This window comes from Monomorium pharaonis, chromosome 3 (assembly GCF_013373865.1).
Source record: "Monomorium pharaonis isolate MP-MQ-018 chromosome 3, ASM1337386v2, whole genome shotgun sequence".
Lineage (NCBI taxonomy): Eukaryota > Metazoa > Arthropoda > Insecta > Hymenoptera > Formicidae > Monomorium > Monomorium pharaonis.
Window position 1 is genome coordinate 9,791,297 of NC_050469.1, and position 12,410 is coordinate 9,803,706.

General features: G+C 34.4%; 1 protein-coding gene across 4 annotated transcripts in view; it reads left to right on the forward strand.

The window, feature by feature from the left end:
* The window catches only part of LOC105838293 (RNA-binding protein Musashi homolog Rbp6), a 613,545-nt gene that overhangs the window by 515,428 nt on the left and 85,707 nt on the right, over positions 1 to 12,410 (forward strand). The gene's annotated exons all lie outside the window — the stretch shown is intronic.

A 12,410-nucleotide genomic window follows, 5' to 3' on the forward strand; every position in this document is an offset into this window, starting at 1 on the left:
AAAGAACAGAGATAATTTCTGCGCTGTTTTATCATTGCTTTACAACATATTTCAAATTTGTCTTCCTTAATCCATAGTAAAAAGTAGTGCTTTACACTTTAACTAAAATAGATCTCCAATAAATTGTTATTATGTACGTTTGAATGTCAAAATCAATTTTTCTCGAAACGTTTCTAAATGGTTCTTGATCGTTATTGCCGTGTACCTACCATTTGTCATGGCCAATGGAAATCACGCGCATAAATCATGCGATTCTGTCACGCGCCGATCGCGCTCGATCCGAGTTCGATAGAGGGAAAATATATTGGAAAGGATTCATTGAATAAAGTTCCTAAATTTCCATCGTCGAGCTGGCGAATAGATTTTCGCGATGTTCGCATGAGAGAACGTATATCGCAAATAAGTGTTTCGAGTAGAAAGAATTTATCGCCCGGCTTCCACGCTCTCGACACGTGTATATCTCCCGCAGAATCGATATGCGATTTCGATGCTCGCCGTACATTTCCACCACTGCCGGATGTTCGCGGAATACCGTCGCGTTCGACGAGCGATGATATGTTTTATTCATTTTTCGCACTCTAAATTCATAACATTTCGCAAAACAGACAGCTTTATTCCACGTGTGTTGAAACTTTTTTCGGCCACCGTGCTCGACGTAAACGATTACGGAAAAATCGCGATTGATTCCAGAACGAATTTCGCGAGTGTCGATTCGCTCGGCGCTCTCGATCATGCTCCCAGCGAACGAAAGATAAAATGTTGCGTTTGCGGCGACTCAGAGTTAAACTTTACTACTGCTGGAAGAACGCTCGTCCGTTACTTAGAGATCGTAAAGTCGAAGTGCATAATTCAACGCGGCTCAACGAGCGTCACGCATTTCGGGTTTACGATCCCTAACGAACGTTATGCGATTTCGCGTGCTATTAAATAAAATCCATTTACTACGGACGAAATCGCCAACTTTCAAGCCACGCGACGCGAGTTCACTGGCCACCATTCTCTGCTAAATTTTATCGCCTATCATCGATACCGAGAGCTGAAGCCATAACAAACTTTGTTGTGGGAACAATATACTTCTCGTTAGAATACAGGACATATATATAAACTAACTGAGTTTTAGTAAATATACTATAAACAAACAAGAATGTTTTATGTTGCAGATTTTTTGTTATTTGGATAAAATTTCCATATCTTTTTTGCATACTTATCTTAGAAAGAGCCACAGTCAAATTTATCGGACGTGCAACTGAAAGAAATAGGATATTAAATGCATTCGAAGCTGCTGTGCGCGCGCGCATAGATTTACATAATACCGATACAGGTGGGCTGCAAGAATATAATCCTCAGGTCGGCCAGCTTTGAAATATCACACGCCACATTCCGCATGACATAATCCCGTTTCTTTAATTTGCATATTAAATACATATTCGAGTCCCTATACTCTCACCCTTTCTCTTTTCTCTTTCCCTCACCTCGGGATTTCCTCTAAACCCCTCGACACATATTTATATACCTATCCGCGAATTCATCTCGGATTCTACGAAGTCGCTTTCGCGTATAGTATTTAGGCGGACGTACAGAAGAATGGAAAGAACGAAAAAATACAACTCGCTGGGAAATTCGTTAAACAAGAAATTGTTCATTACATGGGATTAGCCCCGGCTTTACGTTCGGGCGATGCTCCATGCGATTTCGTTGCAATTATACGCTTTTTTATTATTTGCTTTGCGTAATAATCTCAGCTATTCTTTTAATTTAGTCTTTAACATAAATATGACGTACTTGAAATTAGTATCCAAATGTGTACTACTACCTGTAATAAAATCAAAACTATAATAGAAAAATTAATATCAATTTTTTTGAGAAATATGTCAATGCTTTCTTTCTCTCTTTACTAAAATAAGATGTAATGGTTTTCATAGTTTACACATTTCACATATATATTTGTGAAATTTATAAAGTTTTTGTTGACTTATCTTTCTCATGGGACATTTATATAATACGTATGATAATATGATATAGTTGAGAAAGCAAAGTTTACATTAACAAAAGTATATCATCATTCATCTAAATTTATTCAATCCAATCAAGAATGAATAATGAGTTTTTAACGCACGAATAATTAAAAATAGCTGCATATGTATGAGTGTTTTTATTTCACTCTGAACAAAATGTGAATTTCGCAATTTTGTATACTTAGTAGGTTTTCTAATGTGAATAAGTAATTCTTTTCGTGTAATTGCAATTACATAAATGTAAAATATTAATAATATAATTAATATTGCACCATGTAGTTTTATTAATTAATATCGGATGTTGTTGTGTTTGTTAATTGATTTTACGTTAGAATATTACAAAAGAATGAAACAACCCTTTTCTCGTCACACCATCAATCAATATCAGAAAATCTTACAAAGAACTATATTATAGAATGTTAAATGATCTTAAATAAAATCAATGCGACTGAACAGGTTTCTTAACGCGCATTCTTAACCCTTTACCGTTCCTTTCTCAGTTCTTCTTCTGCTTCCTGCTGTTTCCAGAACGCGGACGCGTGTAGATATAGAGAGCTAGTAAGAATCAAAGGAGACAATAAGGAAGGAGGAAACGAGACTGTCGTGTCAGAAAGAAATGAAGACAGAGCTATCAGTTACAGAACGCCGTCTGCACGGAAGCAATTCATTCCGCTTCGCTGTTCAACCCTTATCCGTCCAAGGTTTTCCTTCCACTTTTCTGATTCTGTTCCCTCTCCCGAAATCTTTTGATCTCGCCTGCTGCGCTTACCTGCGCCACATGCACCATATGAACTTTGAGCAAAGGTGATATCTTTTTAAAAAAGAAAAAAATAGGAAAAAACGTGACTTAAAAAAAATCATATCTATATTTGACAGACACAAGTATTCCACCAACCTTGGAAAATCTGAAAGAGTCAAAAGAATCTCTTGTTGCGTTTCGAAACATCAAATAATAAATATTTGAAATCCAATGTCAATCACGAAAAATGTCTCAAAATTAAAACAAATATAATGATAGATTACGTAATGACAAAAAAATAATGCATACATATATAAAAAAAAATATATATATATAATTAACTTAGTTAAGTAAGAAAGTACTGTTATGCTTCTGCATCACGATTTGAATCTAATTTTTATGTAGAATTAAATGTATTTCCGTATCAAATTGAACGTTAGCTTTAATAAAAGAACATGATGTAATTAAAACGTGAACAAATATGACATTGTACGTTGTAACCGTTTTTATACTTTATAATTTCAATTTTTTTACATCATAACTTCTGAAAGAGATCATATTTGTCGTTATACAGTCAGAATCACGGAAATAAACACATTGCTTCAATATAAATACCGCATAGTGTGCCATTGCCGCAGGCATTGTTAATCCTACGTCATACGCTATCATTTTGACATACAAAATTCTTCGTGATAACTCCAAAAGAGAAAAGTATTACAGGATTATAATTCTCTCTCTTTCTCTATTTTAATTACATTCAAACATCAACACTTATGCGCCGATTTCGTTGACTATAATTATTGCATAAAATGTTCAAAATCTCTTTAATACGATTTTCAACATCGTAAATCTTTGCAGTTAAAATATAAGTAAAAACTACATTTTTTTTAAAATAAGGTGCATTTGTTGATTAATAAGCATTTATTATTTTTAATGTATTTAAATCTTATTTGATTTTATGGAACTATATGGAAAGAATTAAAAGTTCTTTAGATACGCAAGACAAAATATTATTACAAGTGTATGTATTTTATTTTATTTTTAAATTAAAAGTGTATTAAAATAAAGCTTGTGCTTTGTGACAGCTAATTATGAGTACGATATTGAGTATGAATATCTGTCAAATGTCTATGAACATTGCGAGTGACAATGAAAAATTCTGATAGTATGACGAGGAATTAAAGCGCGCGTCACCGATGGAATTACAAGAACTTGATCAGCCTTAATCCCGCCGGGTCGTAACTCATAATACCGCTTTACGAGCGTCTGCACGACTCGGTGTACTTGTATTAAGAACCAAATTCGCACTAAGGAGAGTGCATTAACTGTAAGAAGTAACTCCTAGCGCCACAATAGCATTTCTCCTTCTCCCACATGTCAAAAACGGAGAAACTTCGAAAGTGAAGAAATTATGTTCTCTTTGCGTCAAGCTAGAAAATTTCGCTATTTGTTTGATTGCAATAACTCTTGATTTTTAATTATTAAAAAATGATAAACATGTAAATTTAATTACTAGTAAAATTTAATTGCGCTGAAAGTAATAAGAAATGACAATTATTATTCGAATATTTCTTCTAAGTTATATATCAGTTAACTTTTGAAAATGTCAGTTTATTAAATTACTTTTGAAGTCTGCTTAAATTACTTTTCTTTTAATTTTCATACACAGTGATTAAAAAAAAATATATATATATCAGTATTTAAGAATTAAAATGCAAATTATATGTAGACTAAATTTTTATAATTTTTTAGTTCTTGACTATTTTAAAAAGTTTAAAAGTTCTGAAATTATTTTGAAATCATTTGATAAGTTTGCGCTGAACAAATAAAAATATGGATAGAAATATGAATAGAAATATGGATTTGATAACTGTTCCTTTCAAGAATACTTAAAAATATTTTTATGTTGAAGGACCTCTGATATACAATCTATTGAGTTGATTTTTAGATATGTCTCTCCCCCTCCCTCTCTCTCTCTCTCTCTTTCTCTTTCTCCGTGTGTGTGCATATATATTTCACCCTCAGTATGCAAACATCGTGGCTTTAATTATGCGGACTAATTACCTGAATTAACGCGAATTAACCCCGTGGTCCGTTTGACCTGCCGCTCTCTGCCGGTCCCAAACCCGCTGATAATCCGAACGCGGCGCGCACTGATTACCAAAGATCGGTGAGACCTTCCTGCACTTACCGCAAACTACAAGTCGAAATGCAAAGCTTTGAAAGCATGTCATGTTAATTTTCGACGCTACGAATCTAATAAAAGGATAAACTTATCAGGAATCGTAAGGAATTAACTGTTGGCGCGATCTTGTTTTGATCATGTAGTTTTTTCATGTATTATTTGTTTATAATAAAGAAATTTTCTTACAAAAAATTTACAAGAAATTGTATATTAGTACAAATCAATAAACAAACTAATAAATAGAAATAATGTAATAAAGCTAGTAACATAATAATCGAATAAGATGTAACATAAATATAATAATAATTTAATAATTAGAGAAAATTTAGTAAGCAACTGTATATATATTAAAATAAAATGATAGAAATAGAGAGAGAGAGAGAGAGAGAGAGAGAGAGAGAGAGAGAGAGAGAGAGAAACGTTAAGGTATATATATATATGTATATATATGTATACACATAGTATAATTAGATTTATGAACCAATAAGTAATTAATAAAAGGAGAAATTATTAATTTAAAAAATTAGTAGGAAAGTCGTTACTTAGTTTACTAAAATAATATTAATTTTATGCTGGTTGATCGCAACGTAATGTCACAAAGGAATGATTCGTCGCTTTCTTGTCGAGGTGATGCGCAGCTCGTCTTTCCGGCCAGTCGACGTTCCGATATCGCTCGTTATTAAAATTAAATTGCATTATTAACGCTTCGCGAACGATTTCCGACGGTTTGTACGGCAATTTGCGGCCGAGAGAGCGTCCGTGGAAATTCGAAAAGGGATTAACCAACCGACCCCCTGTCCCCACCGCTCTACTTCAACTACTCACCCCTCTCGTGCCTTTCCTCCCTCTTCTCTCTCCTCTTTACAAAGCTTCTCTCTACCGCGTGCCTTGCAGGCCGAGGGATTTATACAATTAATTCTCTAATTTGTCGCGCTCACGTCGGATTTCGTCGGTAATAGATTTTCATCGATCGTCACATAACCCGTTCCTGCCATAGTGCTTTTTACTATTATATATCCCTACCCTTCTCTCGTTCTCTTTATGCTCTGGTTTGCTGTATATATTTTGCTCCATTCTCATGCGTCATAATAATTATTTTTGTTACAATCAAAACCACAACTGTCGATTGGTCATGTACGGTGCAAAAGCTTTGTTGCTGTGATTTCACGAATTTTATTAGAAAACGAACGTGCAATGTAAAATAATTTATACTAATAACTCTTATTATTATTCCTTCATTACAATTTAATATTAATTAAAAAATTTAATAATGATTTATTCATATAACGAAATGTTACTTGTGTGTGTGTGTGTGTGTGTGTGTGTGTGTTTCGACTTTCTTACGAATGACGAATACATGATATGAGATATGAAAGAGATATATATATATATATATATGTGTGTGTACACAAATTAACTTTTTGCATTTTACAAATACATTTGTTTATAGGAAGCTTTTTACTTTCAATTAACACGTAACATGTATTTGTTGACTGAAAAAATTGAAATTTCAATGAAATTGGAAATTTGAGAATTTACTGATATGTTTAATTTATACTTTTTATGAAGCACATATCATTGCATACAGCAATATTTTACACAAATATATTTCGTTTTGCTCAAAATACAATCTTTCTGTTCTGTGGAAAATGAAAATTTTGATATGTGACTCTTGAAATATAATACTCTTTTTTACCACAATACTACGGTTATTTTCGTAAAATTCCCAATTTATTTTTGTAGAATGCAAGTAAAAATTAAATTTTTATTGTTTTACACACCACATGTTAAGGTGCATGAAATTCTACGGTACAAAATTAACGTCAGCGATAGTATAACAAGCAACACAATGTACTAACACTGAATAATTGTTATACTTAATTGATATATTTATTGATACATTTAATGCTACGAATTAGCCCATAATTTCTAAATTTTTGTGACAGTTTGACAAGTTTACATGCTGAAGTATCACTCATTCAAATATATTTGCCAAAAATATGCACCATATTGATTATTCAGTTATAGCAATATATTGAATCAACTCTCCAGAAATATTACGACTGCTATATGGGCACAAAGCGGTTTATTAAATTATTCTTGTTGCATGTTTTTTTATTTGTGAACTAAAGGTGATGTACGAAAGAAACGCACTAAAAATTTGTCGCAATACTTGGAACGAGTCTGTAGGTCAAAAGGTGTTCTAGAAGAGAGTTCGACATTGCTTGGGGTTTTCCTGGTCTCTTCAAGTGGCACTCACGCGGATATTCGCAGGGATAATAAGATCGTCGCGTGGATCTGTGAGAAGTCCGACCTTTCCTCCAGGCGACCTTTTGCAAACCTTCGGGAATTGTCAATGATATAACAGCGGTAAAGAGAACGAAAGAAGAGATAAAGGGGACAGATTTTGTTCTGCATTCAATTAACAATTTGCCTTTGCTCGAAGACGAATGTAAGACACTCGAGTACCGGTGCTTACAATAACCCAGTTTTCTCAAGTACCGTCATCGTTCCATCGGAACTTCTCTCGAATAAAAACAAAGCACAAGCTGCAGAGAAAGGGAAAGGGAAGAAATAACAGAAAGTAATATTAGAGAAAAGTAAGGAGAAAAAGAAGGAATGAGAAAACAAAGTAAGGCCGATTAAGAGTTTACTATGTAGTGAAAACAATTCTTAGAAGTAAAATTATTCAATAAATAAGTAAAATGGTTTGCAAAAAATTGCGTGTGTGTATATATATATATATATGTGTGTGTGTGTGTGTGTATAAAGTTAATACGTAGTATTGTACTAATGTGAAACAAATACTATAAAATAAAAAGACGTTACTTTAATTAATATATTTATATAATTCAGGAACTTTTATAAAACTTGATATACATATATTTTGTTATATAACAGAACACATACAAAGTTATAGTTTCATAATAATGATTACAACAATTAAGTGTATTACACAAAAGCGTATTATATTAGAAGGCAATCGACAATCAAGTAAAAGAAAAAGAAAAAAGGGAAAGATGCACTTATCTCTTCCTAACTATCCCCCGTTATCGCTTCGACCTCGAACGTCACAACGGTCGGTGGGAACTGCTAAAATAGTGGAATAATAATATTCCGCGCGATTCCGTCCAGCATTAGCGATTCTTTGAGCGAGTAATGAAGGAATTTGAATATTTCCCTCGCGCGCCGTTCCCCCGGCGCACGAGCTTCCAAGTCAATTACCGGATTCAACCACCGTCCTACGTTCCGCGGCCGCTTTATTAAAACAATTCGCCTGATCCCACCCTCCCACAACACCCTCTCAACCCTCTGCAGCAGCATCGCGCGAGAGCACGGACTGCCGCGACTTCGTTTTCCCCTGCCTCTTGCCAACCCTCTTCGCTTCCATCATCGACTTCCTCACAGCGCCTCGGATTATTATCGCGATGGAACTCGAGACTCAACGGAGAACGAAACTGTTGCTCGTAACAATGGCCGCGTCGTAAAGGGGTTATGGTCTGGAGGTAAACGACTTGTAGACAGAAACTTCTGTCAACGCCATAGTATCATTTTTGTGAACTTCGTAGTTGATGTCATATATTTTTTATACTTAATTTAGGTTACCTATTGATGCTATTTATTTAAATTTAAAATCACATTTTATTCTCACTTAGAGAGGACAATATGAAATATATTTTGTAATATATTTATAGTAGATTGATATAATCAGGAGCAATTTGTAACATCTGTTTTTCCATAAAATTTTATAATTAAAGGTCACTTTTTTATAATTTAATATTGCAGAAAATAAATAACCTATCGAAGTAAAATATAATATTATTTCTATTAAAATTAAAAGTATTCTCACGAAATATTCTTACTACATTAACGAAATACAAAATAAGAGTTAAACATAACATTTATATTTATTTTGCGTATTTGAACAATAAGTATAAATAAGTGTAATAATTAAATAGTTTCAATTTTATTGTTTTACTAAATTAATAATGCTATTTTTATTGATGTTAGTCTTCAGTTTATTATAATTGTCTTGTCAAATATATTCAGCCCATATATTACCATATAATCAGCTTTTTTTTAAAAATAATTTATGGAAATAAATTCTATTTTATCAGATTGCATTTGCTTTGCTAATCAATTATTCGTTTCCCTTAGCGATTTGAATCGTCTACAGTAAATCGATGCTTCTATCGGCTGTGATGGCAAAATCCGACGCGAATCATGCTTTAATGCGAATCGATCGCTACGCAAGAACTCCGCCCGTAATTCGCCGTAGCAATCATGCGATGGATATCGCGATGGACGTTGGCTATCCTATCGCGTTGCAATTAATATTTCAGTAGGAAATAGTCCGGCAATGCCTAAACCGGCCGAATGGAGGCAGTCCTGTCGACGCTCGTCCTTTCCTGAAGCTACCAACGCGAAACTGCGTGTACGTTAATTGCCTGATTGAATATGAAACGCGTATCGATTCACCGAGATGCGAATTGAAATTTGATATTATCCTGTCTCTCAGAACTGGCCGCGCTGTAGCAGAACAGCCATGAAGAACACGGAACATCGATGCTAATTAGCACAACCAGCAAAGATTATTAGATCTGTTAGTGGATCTACAGCCTGTTATAGAATGCCTAATTATGTCAGATCTCGACAAACGAAGTCAACAGTGATGATTTTATTACTTTGAAACGAAATGCATTATTTAATGAGAAAAGATGTCTTAATGTCTTAATGTTGACATTATTATAATAAAAGTCTTTGTACACCTTAATAAATGGTAAAGATTATATATGAGTTATTCGTTTTTGATCAATAAATTATAGATAACAGTAAACTATTATATATATATATATAATATATATCATTAATCGATAATGTACACATATAAATAATTATTTACTCTTATCTATAATTTTTTGGCCGCAATCGACAGCTTATGTTATATGTTTACATGTTTAAATACAATTTCACACTAAAAAACATATATTAAAACATATATCGACTATTATAACTTGAAACCATAATAAATAGGTAATAATTTTAATTTTAAGAAACAAACAGTATCGTGGAAGTAGTTAGATCTTAAATGGGATGGTTTTAAGGTCGTATTTTAGCCTTTTACGAGTAAATCGCGGAAACCGGTTATTTTCTTTGCGTTTAGCCGGTCTCATGTTACGGGAGATTTTAGCAGAATCAGCAGCCGACCGAAATAACTCTTTTTCTATTACCGCCCTTTCTCTCCTTGTCCTCCCCGAGGATCGTTAGAGACGAAAGGGACGTGCGGGAGAACTTCTTCCCTCAGACACAATTAATGCGATCGCTTAGTTTTCTTCTTGTTACCTATTACGCTGTCCTCAGCCTATTTGTAACACAAATTGTCCTCGACGTACTCTCCCTTCCTTTTACATCCATTCGCCGTTACGAACTGAAGCTAGAACGACTAAAAATTGCGCGGTTGGCGAAACTCATGAAAAGAGATGCGGAGATAAAACGAAAAACAGAGAGAGAGAGAGAGTTTTTAATCAAAGACTAGAAGCATTAAATGATGCCGAAACTAATTCGTCACTCCATACAATTTTCGTGTAACAATAAAAATCTTGAAAAAATCTATATCAATAGTCCTTGCAAAAAATATGATTACATCAACCGTTACGTATGTGACAACCAAATAATTATAATGTATATACATATGTAATTATGTAAAATATGTAAAAGATTATTTTTTACATATAAGTAGAAAAGTTCTACATCGTTTTTTATCTAAATTTTACTTGTTAGCCTGGCCAGTCAATTTTTGTTTTTAATCAATTAGTAAGTGGAAACACAGAACTTGGCAAAGAAATTATTAAATTAAAAACAATTTTTAAAAAATTAATTACAAATATTAAAATGAATTTGTCGAGGTCCAATTATTACGTCAAACAATTCGCGATAAAATTCCAAATAGCTTGCGATTGAATTATCAATCAGCTCTCAACGCGTGACGATGCATTGAGAGCTGATTCATTTCGCATATCTCGTGTAAATGCGAGGAAGATATGAGATCCATTAAAGAGGAATGCTGATAAAATAATTAGCAGCCGCTAGGTGCATGCCGCATATGCGTGTGGCCGCGTATGAGTCATGGTCGCACATGTGCGCGCATTACGATTTCGCGAACACTCACGTCGCGAGCAACGAAGCTAAATATGCGTGTTCACGCACATCCGCCACGATGACGGATTCTCTCTCTCTCTCTCCCCCCCCCCCCTCTCTCTCTTCCTCTCTCATCTCGTCTCGTACTGTAGACACAGTTCAAAGAGGATTAGATAGTGGAGAAGCTGGTATACATAGCATGGGAAATACAACACAATCTATTGAAACCGACTGGTATTTTAATGTAAGCGCACTCTCGGTTACACTTCGAATTTGAAATAAAAAACGGATATATAACATAATATTCCTCAAAAAGTAGAATCTGAACCATTTTTAACAAGTTCATAAATTTTGTAAAAAAATTTTTTACATTTTTAAAAGACACTAAACTACTATATTATTAAGGTATTGACAGAGAGAGAAAAAAGAAGGGAGAGGGAGAGATAGAGTGAAAGAGTTTGTAAAATGTAATTATTTGTAGAAAGAAAGGATATGTGTATTGTCTCGTAAGCGTAATTTAGGTTTTATATTTCAAAAGTGCACTTTTAGGACATAACAGCAAAGAAATTAAGAGACACACGTTTGTTCAGCAATTTCAATTCGTAATAGGATATGTAGTCAAAAGACAGTATCTGCGTGACGTATAATTAATCGCCATTCGGACAGTTCGAGCAACCGGACGCCGAGGAGCTTCTCTTTTATTAAAAAAGTTGCGAAGCTGTCTAACACCGAGTAGAGCTCGACGACCGAGTTTATTTATATGTTAATGCCGACCCAACAATGGGGTCGTGACTTCCGGCTGTTTCTCATCCCCTTACTGTCGTCGCAGCGGTATTCGGTGAAAGTTCATCCGAAACCGCTGTCCTTTCTGTCCCGCGGTAGATATCGCTGATTTAATTACCATTTTGTCCTGTCTACAATTTGTCATATTCCACGTAACACTAACTATTACGCACGACAGCAACGACACAGGACAAAAATCCGACGGGATTGTAACAAAAAAAGAGAAAGAAAAAAAGGAAAACGCCCGTTTTACACATTCTCGTGTAATACGATTGTAACGCAAAAGGGTGCGATCATAATCGAATTTCAGTGTTGCCGAGCGCAAACGTTCAATCCGTTGAAAGCGGAATCGGTTTAACCGGTCCGAAGGGCGGTTAAACGCTATTGATCGTTTCCTATTGCTTGGAAATGCGGTATTAAGCCTATGTACGCACCTGGTATCACCCCCCCCCCTCTCTCTCTCTCTATCTATCTATCTATCTATATATCTGTCTATCTCTGTCTCACAGAATATCGTGCTTAATCGTACGCAGTGGGATCTGATCGGTGA